Raw genomic sequence first — 15,753 nt, 5'->3', positions numbered from 1 at the left:
TTCATTACTTTGCAATTACTATCTGGGAGAGTGTGGCAAGTTACTTAATTTTTTTGAGGCTCAGTTTCCTTATATATCACATAAGGAAAATAATACCCATCATAAGTTTGATGAACTTCTTAGAGTAAAGCAAAGTGCTTGTTTAGCATTGTGCCTAATGCATAATAATTCCATAATGGATATTTGTTTATAATCCTTTGTTGTTACTATCAGATCAGACTCTTGAGCCATGTGGACAGTGGCTCTTACATGACATGAATGGCTCACCCATACTTTTTATTTTTTAGTTGAACTTTTTATTTTGAGATAACTGTGGCATGACATGCTGTTGGGAGAAATAGCAGAGATGGCACATGTCCTTTACTCAGCTTTCCCCAATGGTAACATTTTGCAGAACATTTACAGTATCAGAGTGTGGCAGTCAGGATATTGACAATGATGCAACGAAAGCGCTGATCTCATTCAGAGTTCCTATTTTACTTACACTCATGTGTGTACGTGTGTGTGTGTTTATCCTATGCAGTTTGGTTGCCTGTGTAGTGTCAGGCATCCACCACCATAATCAAGATGTGCAGCAGTACTCCAATTAAAAAAAAAAAGATGCACAAAAGTTTCATTACCACAAACATACACGTTTTTTGGCCTGTAACTTTGTTTTTTTCTTTTAAAATTAATTTTTATTGCAGTATAGTTATTAATTTTTATTGCAGTATAGTCGCTGTACCATGTTGTCTTCGTTGCTACTATACAGCAGAATGAATCAGCCATACATATACATATATCGCCTCCATTGTGGACTTCCATCCCATTCAGGCTACCATAGTGCGTTAGGTAGAGTTCCCTGTGCTATACATTTTTTAAAATCAGGATTTTAAACAGCCTAATTTGGGTGGCCACAGTCAAAATGGTCATTTCTGCCTTTCTTCTGGTTCCTAGTACATTTTATCAGTGATGCTCATGGATTTTTCCTGAGTCAGCTCTTTATCCTCCAGTGTATGCGGTTCAAGCGCAGCAGTGGAACACTTGGCCATCAAAGATTCAGAGCCCATGAAAAGAGGAGGAGGGAGGAATGGAGGAGGGGGAGAAGGGGTAGGAGGAGGGAGAGGAGGAAGAGGAAGAGAGGGAGGAATAAGAGTGAGGGCAGAGAAGAGAGAGGAGCAGGCATGGCAGCCCCTTCCCTGCCCAGGTCAGAAGCACCCCCATCTCCCCAGTCTTGATGCCACCCCCCATCTCACCCACAGGGAGTATCTGGTGATCAGTCAGTTCTGATTTGCTGATTTGCTCTAGTCCAGAGTCTAAAGGGAGCCTGTTCTGACTCATACTGAGGTCTGAATATAAACATAAGACCACGGGGATTATAACTTTAGCCCCCCCCCCCCAATCCAGACCCTATTCTGGTGAAAATGAAATGGAAAGACACATATAGGGGAACACATGTGCAGTTATGTTTTTGTGAGATTGAAGTTCAGGTTCAAACAGTTTTTTATAATTATAAAAATACTTGGCAAGTACCTAAAAATAGAAAAAACAAAATAATAATCATTCCTAATCCTATCACCACAGATAACTATCATTAGCATTTCTGGAGTGTAATGTTCCCTCAGGTTTTTTCTATGCAAATATATCTATATGTGCAATGTTGAATTTTATAAAACTTGTACTACATAGCAATGTGTATCCTGGATTTTCCGTTGTTCAGTTTCTAAGTCATGTCCGACTATTTGCGACCCTAGGGACTGCAGTAAGCCAGGCTTCCCTGTCCTTCACTATCTCCCAGAGTTTGCTCAGAATCATGTCCACTGAGTCAATCATGCCATCCAGCCATCTCATCCTCTGTCACCCACTTCTCCTGCCCTCAATCCTTCCCAGCATCGGGGTCTTTTTCAATAAGTCGGCTCTTCAAATCAGATGGTCAAGGTATTGGAGCTTCAGCTTCAGCATCAGTCCTTCCAATATTTAAGGTTGGTTTCCTTTAGGATTGTCTGGTTTGATCTCCTTGTGGTCCAAGGGACTCAAGAGTCTTCTCCAAATTGAATATTATGAAAAGGATTTTCCCTAGAACGTCTTACGGGTTTCCTCCATGTTTTGAATATGCTAAATACTGTGTAAGATGAATTTAGAGAGGCATAGTTTATTCAGCTATTCCCCTGATGTCACTTAGATATTTTATCCACTTCTATTTCTCAGTGCACCTGCATCAATGTTACTTTCATCATTTATGTTCAGTTGTCTTTTAGTCTTGTTTTTGAATGATGATTTAAAAAAAAAAAAAGCAAAAAACTAAGAATTTTTGTATCGTTAGTGTGGTTTCCACTCACTGACATACCCACATATCCAAGTTGCTCTAATCATGGTTGTTGTGAGATTCCAATAAGTAGAGGACCTTGAAATGTGTAGAATTCTTTCTGCCCACATTTCAGCCAATTTAATGTTTCTATAACACTAATTCTTTCCTAGAACTCTGAAAACACAAGGTAAAACCTTCAAGTTTCAGGAAAGGGATAAAAAAAAAAAGTGCTTGTTTCTATTTGGCTATATTATTTGGTTAAGAAAATATGGGGGGAAATGTTTTGCCATTTGTCTCTATGCCAGTTCTACCCTCTAGCTGGCCAAAACAAAGCAGTCACATAAAATTCCATGAGATCCTTTCCCATATAAACTATACCACTACTAGTAGGTCCCAGGCACGTTAACATGGGTAGGACATTATAATTCTGAAACAGTGTTCATGTAAATCTTCTGGAGGGCAAGATGAAAGATCTAATGACCTTCCAAAGTACCTCGACACCTAGAATTCCTAGGAATTCATGAAACCCAAATGTAGGACTATCAAGTTCTCACTCTAAGCTGACTTTCCTTCTGCTTGGGACTATGCAGCCATCACTGCTGCTGCTGATGCTGCTAAGTCACTTCAGTCGTGTCCGACTCTGTGCGACCCCATAGATGGCAGCCCACCAGGCTCCCCCATCCCTGGGATTCTCCAGGCAAGAACACTGGAGTGGGTTGCCATTTCCTTCTCCAGCAGCCATCACTAGGCAATGATGAAACAGGCACAGGCAGATCATGATGTTAGTACCTCTTTGGCCTCACAGCCATTTACAGAAAGAAGCCCTCTTTCCATAAATGAAATCTGAGACTTTACTAGTAAGACTAAATATCATCTTTATGTATCATGCTTGATATTATTACATTAAAACTGTGCTCAGATGCATTACTGTATTTTATGTGTAGATGAAAGCTGTATCTTATGCTTCTTTTCTCAAAATCAAAATATTTTTCTTGTAGAAACAACTAAGAGTTTATTGTTAAGTTGTGGCATAAAAGCTTGCCTCTCACAAGCTCACAAACTTACTTCCCTACAAAAAATATGTCTTTTCTCGACTTTGATTTCCCCTGAAGCCAAACCCCCCTCTCTCTTTTCATTCACTGCCAAATTTCTTACAGCACTCTGCATTCTGCACTCCATTTTGTCACCTAACATTTACATCTTCCTACAATGTTTCTTGCCTCCACCATTCTACTCACCTGACTAGCAGCTCTTGACTGTCTAATCCAGGGGGTTCTTATCAGCCTTGCCCTTCATGGTTTTCCACCAGACTCAGTTATTTGATCATATTCTCAATCAGAAAGCACTCCCCTGACTTCTTTGACTCTCGGTTCTCCTACCCTGAGTTCTGACTTCCCTTCCCAGTTCTCAAGCTTTTGAATTTCCTACTCACGAGAAGCAAGCCTTCCTCAGACTCTGTGTCCCATCCTTATCAGTCTTCATGCCCTCCCCGGGAAGACCAGGGCCCCTGTTCTGTGTGTTTTTGCTACTACCTTTATCCTAACAACTCCCACACCCTTCAGTCCAGCCCTCCTCTCCCAAACCGAGCTCTGCTCCCCAGCTGTCCCTTTGAGTAAGCACGTGAATTTCCCAGCTGCACCTCAGATTCAACTTTTCCAAAAGCAAAGCTATTGTCTTTCTCTTCTCAGCCGCTCCCCACCCTCAACTTGGAAGCAACTCCTCCCTTGCAGTTCTGAGCCTTGGTGAACAGCAGGCTGGTTATTTTTAAACATACAGAGGACATTTTTGACCCTCACCCTCACATTTACTCAGTGACCAAGTTCTCTGGAGCTTTCCCCAGACCTCCTATTCACAGTTCTTGTCCTTGCTCATATCACTCTCAGCTTCAGTCTCATAGGTGTTCACTTGAACTTAGCTTTCTACCTTGCATCTCTTTCCGAAATCCTTTCCATCTCCCTTTTCATCATGCCCAGAAACAAATCCTTAAATTTGTTTTAAGAATTTAAACGACCGGTAGAACCCCATTCACCAGCTACGTGCCAGCCCCGGGTTAGCCCTCGGGATATATGAGAGAACAAAGGTGACAAAAACCCTCACCTGGTGGAGCCCGTGTCCTGTGGGAACTCAACAGAGGGTGAGCAATAAGCATTCAGCATGGGTTCCCTCCTCAGACAGCTTCACTGCTTACTCGTTTCTGCCTACCCCCCCACCACCATAAAAATAAAATCCAAACTTTGAGGCATGATGATGTTCAAGATTCTCCAAAGCCGACTGCCTGATTTCCAGGTGTCTCACACTGCATCTGGCGTCACTGCACCATTCACCATTTCCCAGGCACACCCACCATAGGCCTCCTCCCAGCCTTTGCCCAGGCTCTTTCCTCAGCCTGGATTGCCCTTCTCCTCCATACCTACAAAATAGCCATCATCTTTTGAGAATCTACATAGATGTTACTTTCTCTGTAAAGCCTTTCTGTTCTGGAAGCCCTGGACACCCATCAAAGTGAATCCTTTACTTTTATGCATGTTTACAGTGTGTTTATCCTATCAATCATTTTACACTTAACAGAATGTGTTATATGTGAAGCATGGTACTAGATGTAGGTCTCACTCTCTCCCTATGTATATATATTTATATATATACACACACAAATATATATATATATATATACACACACACATATACAGCAACTACTTCATTTTCTGTATTATATTTATAATGTCTCCACCCTCCATCCCATAAACACAGTAAATTGTAAGATTCTTCTGAACAGGGCTTGTTCTTTTCCATATTTATTTCCCCACCACATTGTGTTGAACATAGCTGTTACATGAATGGATAAAAGACAAAATATATATTAGTAATAATACTGAGTGTGATAATGACAATCTGATTATTTAGTGAATCTAGGTAATAGTTTTTGTATAAAAGTGCAATCAGCTGAGGCGATTTTCTTCTTTAAGGATGACGGGTGTTATTTTTCAATTATCACCAATTAATATGCATGGCATGTTCACAGGATGACTGGTGCTGATCCTAGGGGGGCTCTACGGACTATTACTGAGGTGAGCCTCGCTCTCCAGTGCTCTGAGAGAAGTAATTTGTCTTTATATTCTTGGTGTCAGTATGCAAATTAGTATATCCCTAGGAGCAAAAGAAACCAGCTAGTTAAAGTAAAAACCACTAGGTGGTTCAGAACAGGTACATCTTTCTTTAAAAAAGTCATTACGCAGAGTCAAACTAATGGTGGGATGTCTTAGGGAGAAAGTATTCTAATCCCCAAACAAAAGGGTTTTCAAACAGTTCACTACAAGCTGTCTTTAAAAGGCAGTCCTGACCATCCTCTGAGCCTCTCACAGTACTTGGTTTGTTAGTATTATCTTTCCACATAAGGCTAGAGATGCATTTTCCCCTTAAAACAAGTGTGTGAGTGAGCCCCATAAAGGACTGGGAAATCCTGTCAGTCTACAGACTTTTATGTATTTGTTTATTTATTTCTGGCTGTGCTGGGTGTTCATTGCTGCCATGGGCTTTCTCTAGTTGCAGCGAGTGGGGGCTGCAACTCTAGCTGTGGTGCACAGGCTTCTCACTGTGCTGGCCTCTCTTGTTGTGGAGCACAGCCTCTAGGCATATGGACTTCAGTAGTTGTGGCTCCTGGGCTTAGCTGCTCCGAGGCATGTGGGTTCTTCCCAGACCAGGGATTGAACCCGTGTCCCTGCGTTGGCAGGCAGATTCTTAACCACTGGACCAGCAGGGAAGTCCCAGTCCACAGACTTTAAATCAACCCAAAGAAGTAATGCTGCAGCCAGAAGCTCACGGGCTGATGGGCAGAAGCTCCGGAGAGGGCAGAACCTAATGGGAGACAGGCTGGGGGGTTCGCAAAGACATGTCAAGAAACAAAATCATAATTTGCTTTATTTCCTGCTGTAAAGATATTTTTCCCACAGGAATCCCCTTCTTCTCACATTCTCCACCTGGAAAATTCCTGTTCATTTCTTCTTTGTCAGTTCTTGAATGTTATTATCACTGGGAAATCTTCCCAACCCCTATGAGTTAGCTAAACCCTCCTCTGTGCTTGTGCAATTCCTAGCACGTAAATGCCAAATGGCACAGATCCCCTGGGGTGGTAGCCTCATCAATGTCAAAGGCTATTTCTTATTCACCCCAGTATCCTAGAACCTACCTAGTGCATTCATGTTTAAGGTCAAAGAAGAAGAATGGCATTCACTACTGAATACACAGATTCCTACATACCTCTCTGTGAATATGTTTAATATTAATAATGTAGGAAACCAAACTTCTCCTATTCCATTTTCTGGTTCGGCAACACTAGATCCAGAGTGGGTTGTCACAGCTTTGCAGGCTGCAAGTGGGTTGCCATGGAAACAAGGTTCTGGTTGGAGGCTCTGGCTAAAGAGCCTTCTCAACTCAGACAAAGCTGCAGAAATGCAAAGGGTATTTCAGTTCCCCACCTTCTCTTTTCCCAAACTTTCCGCTCATTTGAGCAACTTGAATGCCGAAGCCAGCTGAGTTCTGGGAGCCAGTTCTCCTAGAACTCCATATACTCCTGGAATGGCCTTGCCCACACAAGACAATATGGAGTTAGCTCTGGACACTTTTTAATGCCTTCTGTGCTTCTCTGACTTTTCCTTCTACCTTTTGTGGTTATTCTTGCTCCGCCTTCCATTTTGTCTCATTCTCAGTATCACAAAGAACTACCCCAAATATGTCCACTAACAATCTTCTTGTTGTCTATCAGAAGCCACCCCCCTCAGTCCTAAAATAGCAGGGAAAGCAATGGGGCAGACCAGGCCATGGGGAGTTGTTGAAAGAACCCTTTCTCTGGTTCAGAAGCCAGGTGCCTTGTCGCACAATCCTCAGTCAAAAACTCACCAAGTCTTCCAGGAAACAGGCTCCTCCTCCTCCTTTTCTGTGAGACACCAGAAAGCAGCCATGTTTTGCTAATGTGTGTTTGCTCCCTGCTCCACCAAAAGCAGCAGCAGCATGGCCTCAGAGCTAGAACAGGGAGCAGCAGTTTAAAGCTCCTGTCTCTGGTCTCGTGCTAGACAGTCTCTTCGAAGTATGTTTGTGTGATTCCTTGATATTTAATTGAAGTATTAAAATGCTGAGCTGCAACATCAATACTCAACTTAATACATCCTCAACTACCCTGGTGAAAGTTAAACACTGGGAAATTTTACATAAAGACAGTATGGAAACCAGGCATTAAGAAGCCTGTCGGTGCCCAGAGCCCCACTGCTTATGAAGTCACATAACCCACTGTCTTTCCACGAAGGGCTTTCTCCTCCCCTTGGGCATCTTAAAGGGGTTTTCTTGATCTGGATTCACACAAAGCTGGAAATCCAAGGCCAAAACCCTGACAGAAATGTACTTCCACAATCAAATTGAAAAGACCATCCTAAGGCTAGTTCCCAGGAGTTATTTAATTCTCTTAGCTTCTAGGTTTCTTTTTCCTTTTCTTAAATAAGCTTATGCTTTTGATGCAATATTCATGACTCCCAGACACAGGAGAGTCCTCCATTGCAGAAAGACAGCACTTTCTTCTCCAATGCGTTTCACCCTTCCTATCTCCCTCACACAGGCTCTGCCTCTCAGTTTTTCTAAGTTGGTATCTGCCTTTAGCTTTCCTCTTAGCTGCAGGTGTTTGATGGGAGAAGCCCATCCATTAGAAATGTCTAGCCATTAGGAAGAGGGCTTCTGCCTGACCAGACGATGTGGTCCTGCTGCACTGGGTGAAGACAGATCCTTGGCACAGGCTCCTGCCTCCTGGTAGGGATCCTTAGCAAGGACTTTTCTCTCTCTTCTGAACCAAGCTCAGCAGATCTAATACCAGTCTGTCCTCTGATCATGGTTTTGTTTGTCTTTGGTTTAGTTTATGATTGTCACTGCTGCTGCTGTCATCTTCATATAAGGAGCAGCCATGCCAGTGTCAAGACATCGGTGTTGACCTTTACACACCATGTAAACCATCTGTGAGCTTTATGAGGATAAAAGGCTTCCAGTTTCAATCAAATGACTCGGAGATAGGGCCACCAGCCATCCTCATAATCGTGCAAAGGTGGAGGGAGTTCTGGGTGGCTTATAGGAAGGACACCAGGTAAAAGCTTGAGACCTATGCTCCTAAAAAAGGCCAGCAACCTTGAAGAGGTGATACCCACCCTGCTCGCTCAGCAGGGAAATGGAAGGATGAGCCTGGGTGAACTTTAAGTCAGGAAAAGGACATTTGTGGAGAAACAGGGCCCTTGAAGTCAGAAGGACCTGGGTGTACAGCAGGGTGGCCATGTGACAGTGGGCAGGATACTGTCCCCTCTGGGCCTCAAGGTTCTCATCCTCCCACTCTGTCACTTTCTCAGGTTTGGGGTGAAAATGAAGGGAGATAGCCTTTCCGTACTTGTTGCAGAAAAGAAATGATCTGTGAAAGTCAGCACTTCCGCCTCCGTCTCCTTCCCTTCCTCCAGCTCCTCCAAAGCCTCTATTAGCTCTCACATCTGAGAGGCCTTGACATCAGGTGAAAAGACAGGCTATGGCAAATGTTCTGCACATCCCTTTGAAGAGTCTAGGTTTCGTGGTGAGGACCCAGCTGTAACCCAGGATGGAGGTTAAACGTGTCGAATTCGAAGCTGGGGCAGGACGGGAACGGTTCCCAGAACGGCTCAGGGATGCTTTCAACAGGGCTGAAGCAGAGGCAGGCATACGAGAGGACCTCTCGACCCACTTAGCACAGAGCTGGCAGTTTGATTTGTTGGTTCAGGCAGAGGCATAAATGCTGAGGGAGAGAAGTATCGCTGCTACCTGGAACACTTTGGGGTTGTGGGGTTAAAAAAGAGACCAATGGGCACCCTACTCTTACCTGCCAAGTCCTATTCTCCTTGAGCCAAAGTGGTTTTTAAATGAGTTGCAATGAAGAGATAGTGGGGGTGATCCCTGTGTGACCGAGCGGCTGAGAGAATGTGGACAGCAGAAGGCTTGGAGCAGGAGGAGATGGGAACCAGAAGTGATGGGAGCCAAGTCTTGCCTGTTCTTTGAGAGACAGAGCCCGATGCCACTCAAAGCAAAATGCAGAGAGTGGAGCTGTCTTTGCTTCCTGTCAACTCGATTAGTCATAATATCTGGGAACGCTAGAGTGGAGCAGCGGCAGCTCAGAAGTACTTGACGGGTGCTAGCATGTGGCAGAAAGGCCAAGCCTCAACTTGCAAGGTCAAGGGTGCTACAGAGAAGATTTTTATGGAGTTGAGTGGGGACACTCGTATCTCTCTCTGCCCTCTTCCACTCCTCCCTGCTCCCAACCCCACATGCCACTCAGATGCCTGCTGGGCAGGCTGTGACCACACCCCTCATCCTGGTGCGGTGACCACTCATGGCACCCCTTGAGTTTTGTTTTGCATTTGGCCACCCCACACTCCTTCCTTCACAGGAGCCAGTGTTCTGTCCAGACATTACCTAACTCATCAGATTCACTGCATTCCCGCAAGAGAGGTGATGGGAATTATCGTCCTTATTTCAAAGAACTGAAGGCAGAAAGGCCCCGGATCTAAGGTCTTCTCAAGCTGCTTGCAGTAAATTATGGAAAAGGCTGAGAGAGAAGATCCCTTGAGATAGAAAACGAGAATCAAAATACTTAACTGCACTGCCTCATCTGGACCCCTCCTCCTTCTTCTGTCTACGGACAACCCTGGCTGAAGCACTCCCTGGAGCCCAAGCCCCCAGCTTCAAGGTCAGGACACCTCTCAGCATCCCAGGGAACACCCAGTGTGGTAGGCTTGGCCTCACTTAGTTTAAAACCACACATAACCCCATGCAGCTGGACTTGACCACAGGGTGAGTTACCAGTTGGAAGTGAGAAAACACATTCTTCTGCACAGTTTCATAGAGGGGGTCGAGGAAACCAGTATATGCTGAATAGAAAGCATTGTGAGTGGTCCTGAGCAAACCCTCACCGTACATGATATGGCTTCATTTCAATAGTCGGTGGGAGATATGGAAGGTCAACACAAACTTGCACCAAAATTTTCAAAGCATTCTTTTAAAACAAAGGAGAAAAACTGAACAAATAATAATAATTATTGGACTTCCATTTCCACTAATGATAATTAATATCTAACAACTGCCCAACACCTTTCAAGTTCTTAAAGTTCTTAAATATATGTGGGGACATATACTCCTCCTCAAAACCGTGGAAAGGAAGTATTTTTTGCCTTTTTACAGATGAAATAGGCAACAGAGGCTCTAAAATGCACAACCTAAGCCGGCATCCCAAAGATGGCGATCATAGATCATGGAAGGTAGACTTTCACCTCCCTACCCTTCCCCCAACCCAGTGGCACCCAGTGGGCCATGGGCTCCTTCTTCATGTGTGCTAGGAGTTCAGGGTTCTCTACAGTAGCCTTTTTCCACAGACAGAAGCTATTCATTCCAAGCTGCATCTTACCTATCCTGGCTCTGTGAGCTGATTACATCTTGGCCACGAGTGCAGAGAGCAGCTGGCACGGCCAAGCCACTGGGAGGCCTCAGGATCCACTTGTGAGCTAATCCCAGGCAGGAAACCAAATCCAGGGGCTGATCAGTGAGGAGACGGGAAGTAAGGGAATTAAGCCCCAGAGTTGTGAGACTGTTTTCATCTTACCTAGGAAGACACAGGTCCATTGTGTAAAAGGTTTGATTTAAGAGCATTTAATTTTGTTCTCTCTAATACAGATGTTTTCAAGGAAGCCTTCCAGCAGCACATCTGATTATCTTAGGGCTTTGGGAGCTACCTCTCAATGTGGGCTTAACTCTTCCTTCCAACACAGTCCTCTTTCTAAGAAGCACAGGGCACAGTTGAGCATTTTTTTCTGACAGATGAACACATGAGTTTAAAGCAGAATCCTGAGTAGGAGATTCAACCTACCAGTGGGGCCCCAAAAAACTTTCCTCACTTGCCCTGCATTTATATGTTTTTATCTTACTCCATCCTCACTTGAAGCACCTGGAAGATGATAGTAAAAATGGGGCTGATAGATGTTCAATAGCATGTTCCAGGCCAAACTGCTCAGGCCATTCTCGCTACAGTCTTTCCTCTGCCTATTACAGATGGATCCACTCCCTCCACATTCACTCCAAAATTAAAAAGATGACGGCTCTTGAGACCCCATCACAGATGTGGTGAGGGTGTGAGGGGAAGCTCGATGTTGCTTTGGCTAAACTCAGTAGTATCGTCTCAGATTTGAGCTTGTAAGGAATTTATTAATAGTAACAAAGGATTTCTGTATCTGATGTATTTTGCCTGAAGCATCTGGCTAACAGCAACCACAGAAGCCACTGCCCAGAGGAACAAGAGGACAAAGGTAGAGAAGGCAGATTCCTTTTCTGAAATCGGGTAGGAGAATAAGTTCTTTTTATTATCAATTAGAAGGTCTTTGGGATTCCCCAGCATGTTTTGATAGAGGAGGAGGGCGAGTTGGGGGGGTTAGTTAACATCATAAAAAGGGGCAGTAACTTTTATTACTCTCAGTGAAAATTAAGGACTGCCTTCATTATCCAAAAGCAATGAGGAAGCATTTTCACCTGGAGCTAGAGTGAGCTGCCCGCAGTCCTGAGTCTGTCTGGATGGCAGTGCACACACGCTCTTCTCACCTGCCAACCTGCCACGCCTGCACATGTTCATCAAGCATCCGCTCGCTGAGTGCCTGGCATCGTGCAACATGCAGGGGCAACCTGAGAGGACCAGGTGACCTCACTGCTGCTCTCAAAAGGGCTTAAAATCCAGTTAGAGCAACGTGATTTATGTACAAACAAAGTGATTAGCAGCCAATTCAGGAGAGCATAAAGCTGAGTATTTATGATTACGGTAATAAATGTCAAATGATTTAAAGCAGCAAAAGACTGTGAGGAACGAAGTGGTCAGAGAAGGTTTTATGGAGAAATGGGAATTGGCCTAAGCCTTGCGGTGCATGGATTTGGATAAACAGAGAGAGGAGACAATCCAAGTATAGAGATTAACGGAAGCAAAGAACTAGAGTTCAGAATGAGTGTGAGGAAACTAATTGTACTTTATTATATTTGTGTTTCAAATGACTATGCAAAGATCAAGTGAACTGATGGCCCATTTAATTCCCCACTGGTCTGTAGAGGAGAATTAAATGCTAAAAGACTGAGTGTTGACAAAGGCAGAGTAATCCTTAAAGAGAACATTGTCCTTCTGTCAGAAGGCAGGATGCTTTTCTAGATCTAGAGACCACAATGCTAAAGCACCCTCCACTTTCCCCAAGGGAAAAGGTCCCTGAAATTACCATGGATATTAGTGACAAAAATAGATAATGTAAAACACTTTATATTGGCTCAGACCAGTGATCCATTCAGACCAGGATTCAGTCACTGAAAATGACACCAAGGAAGGACATTACTGTCTTCTGTGATCTCAATCTCAAAAGGTTAGGTCTTGTACCCTAAACACTCTTAATTTCCTCCTAGTAGCCGATTATGGCGCCATAAAATATAAACTTACCTAAATTATTCTCCAACCAATTTGTATTTTCTGACAGCATCACCTCCAAGGATAATACATTCTATGTGTTTACTGCCCACTATATTAAGTCATAATAATACCCCTTTTCACTTCTCCCAAATTAAATCTCTCCTTCAAGCTTCAAGGGATGCCACTAATTTCTGATATTCCAAGAGGTTGTGAACAAATCCATATTCACATAATTAGAATTTCTCTTGGCTTTCACCTTTCTAAGTGGAAGAGTGTTGAACCTATCCTTACATTGAATATTTCTTCTATTTGTTGATTCTTGTTGATCTCTTCGGGTGCTTTCTCGACACCATTTCTTGCTGGCCGCAGTTCTTTATCATCATCATCCTATCAGATTCTTCTTATTAACTTCATCTGATTCCCTTAGCCTCACCTGCCTCTGAGACCCTCAGCTGCTTGCTCCACCCCCAACTGTCTTGGTGGCGGATGAACTGACCTAAACCAGCAGGGAACCAGGCAGCTACTGCCTAGGAGTGACAGACCTCCGCCTTGGCTGGGGACTTACAACCAGGCTAACCAGCTGGACCCCTTGAGTCTTGGCATCTCTTGCAGTGTCTGGGTCAGATGGAGCACTACACTTCAGGGTGTGAGATCTAGCTTGTTGAGTGGCCACTGCAGGGGCTGGTTGATGCAACTCAGCAGCACAGGGAAGGTAACTCTGCTGGTACAGACTTTGACCAATGAAAAATAGAAGATGGGAAGGAGCCAGGCAGATAATCTCCCCTTCCTCCCTTCCACAGATTGGTCCACGGAATGGTACAGCCATGTCCAAAAACTTCCCATTTGGCAGAGCCAAATGTGTGTGTCACGTGGCCTGCTGTCTTCTGGCTGGTGTCATGAAGCCATGGCCGTTATGATAAGGTATCCTCTCACATCTCTTCTCAGTCGTTCCTCTCTCATCCCCCTTCTCCTTACTTTTGAGGTCCTTGCCTTGTAAATAAAGCATCAGAACTTGGTTCTTAGGTCCTGTTTTCTTGAGAATTTGAGCTAAGGTAATCATCAAGCCAGGCTTCAGCAATACGTGAACCATGAACTTCCAGATGTTCAAGCTGGTTTTAGAAAAGGCAGAGGAACCAGAGATCAAATTGCCAACATCCGCTGGATCATCGAGAAAGCAAGCGAGTTCCAGAAAAACATCTATTTCTGCTTTATTGACTACGCCAAAGCCTTTGACTGTGTGGATCACAATAAACTGTGGAAAATTCTGAAAGACATGGGAATACCAGACCATCTGACCTGTCTCTTGAGAAACCTGTATGCAGGTCAGGAAGCAACAGTTAGAACTGGACATGGAACAACAGACTGGTTCCAAATAGGAAAAAGAGTACGTCGAGGCTATATATTGTCACCCTGCTTATTTAACTTATATGCAGAGTACATCATGAGAAACACTGGGCTGGAAGAAACACAAGTTGGAATCAAGATTGCCAGGAGAAATATCAATAACCTCAGATATGCAGATGACACCACCCTTATGGCAGAAAGCGAAGAAGAACTAAAGAGCTTCTTGATGAAAGTTAAAGAGAAGAGTGAAAAAGTTGGCTTAAAGCTCAACGTTCAGAAAACTAAGATCATGGCATCTGGTCCCATCACTCCATGAGAAACAGATGGGGAAACAGTGGAAACAGTGTCAGACTTTATTTTTTTGGGCTCCAGAATCACTGCTGATGGTGATTGCAGCCATGAAATTAAAGACGCTTACTCCTTGGAAGGAAGGTTATGGCCAACCTAGATAGCATATTGAAAAGCAGAGACATTACTCTGCCAGCAAAGGTCCATCTAGTCAAGGCTATGGTTTTTCCAGTAGTCATGTATGGATGTGAGAGTTGGACGGTGAAGAAAGCTGAGTGCCGAAGAATTGATGCTTTTGAACTGTGGTGTTGGAGAAGACTCTTGAGAGTCCCTTGGACTTCAAGGAGATCCAACCAGTCCATCCTAAAGGAGATCAATCCTGGGTGTTCATTGGAAGGACTGATGTTGAAGCTGAAACTTCAATACTTTGGCCACCTGATGCGAAGAGTTGACTCATTGGAAAAGCCCCTAATGCTGGGAAGGACTGGGGGCAGGAGGAGAAGGGGATGACAGAGAATGAGATGGCTGGATAGTTATCACCGACTCAATGGACGTGGTTTGGGTAGACTCCAGGAGTTGGTGATGGATAGGGAGGCCTGGCGTGCTGCGATTCATGGGGTCAAAGGGAGTCAGACACGACGGAGCGACTGAACCGAACTCAGTCATCAAGAATACCATTAAAGGTTGACCAAGCATCTAGTGGATTCTGGGTTCTGTGATAGGTTGTAGTGATACCATACCACGAGGAAAAGGACAATGTGACTGGAGATTCAAGATACAGACAAGAAAAGGTAAATAACATTTTAAAGCTACCATATGCCCCATGTCAAAAAAAGAGCACACACAACAAAGATCAAAGGCATTAAGAGGGGTAAACAATCGTTGGAACCAGCAGACAAACCTGGTGCAGGTAGGCCATAATTATGGGGGCAGCAAAGAATGAAGCTTCAAGTTTTTACAAAAGTTACCTTTCAATTCCCTTACCTAAAGCTTCTCTCTGAAATTCTACTGGCTTGACACTCCTATATGTGGAAGGCTTTAATGTTGATTGCACACTAAACATTTCATTGTGGTCTCTCCCCTCTATAAAACTATTAACATGTTAAATTAAAAATTTTGAAGTGTTAGTTTCTAGAATACCCCACGGTTAATGCTTTTTATTCTAAGAAACACCCATTTATCATCGCCCTGGTATCTAAGCCCATTCTTCACCATGTCACAGTGAAGAATTTCTGCCATTCTGCCCACATCCAGTGCCTTCTCCACAAACAGCTTCAGCACATCCAGTTAACTAACTGGTCCCAAGGTCACAGAACTTGTGAACAATCTCATTCATGGCTAAACCTTATTTTGCAAACTC

The 15,753-nt window shown here is 43.9% G+C and overlaps 2 protein-coding genes across 7 annotated transcripts in view; one reads left to right on the top strand and one right to left on the bottom strand.

Moving 5' to 3' along the window:
- Positions 1-15,753, top strand: part of BRINP2 (BMP/retinoic acid inducible neural specific 2) — a 226,972-nt gene that overhangs the window by 19,859 nt on the left and 191,360 nt on the right. The window lies entirely within an intron of this gene.
- The window catches only part of ASTN1 (astrotactin 1), a 345,878-nt gene that overhangs the window by 287,109 nt on the left and 43,016 nt on the right, over positions 1-15,753 (bottom strand). The gene's annotated exons all lie outside the window — the stretch shown is intronic.

The sequence above is a fragment of the Giraffa tippelskirchi genome, chromosome 5 (genome assembly GCF_054371585.1).
Source record: "Giraffa tippelskirchi isolate mGirTip1 chromosome 5, T2T-mGirTip1v1.2.pri, whole genome shotgun sequence".
NCBI classification, from domain to species: Eukaryota; Metazoa; Chordata; class Mammalia; order Artiodactyla; family Giraffidae; genus Giraffa; species Giraffa tippelskirchi.
This window is presented reverse-complemented; position numbering and strand designations above follow the sequence as displayed.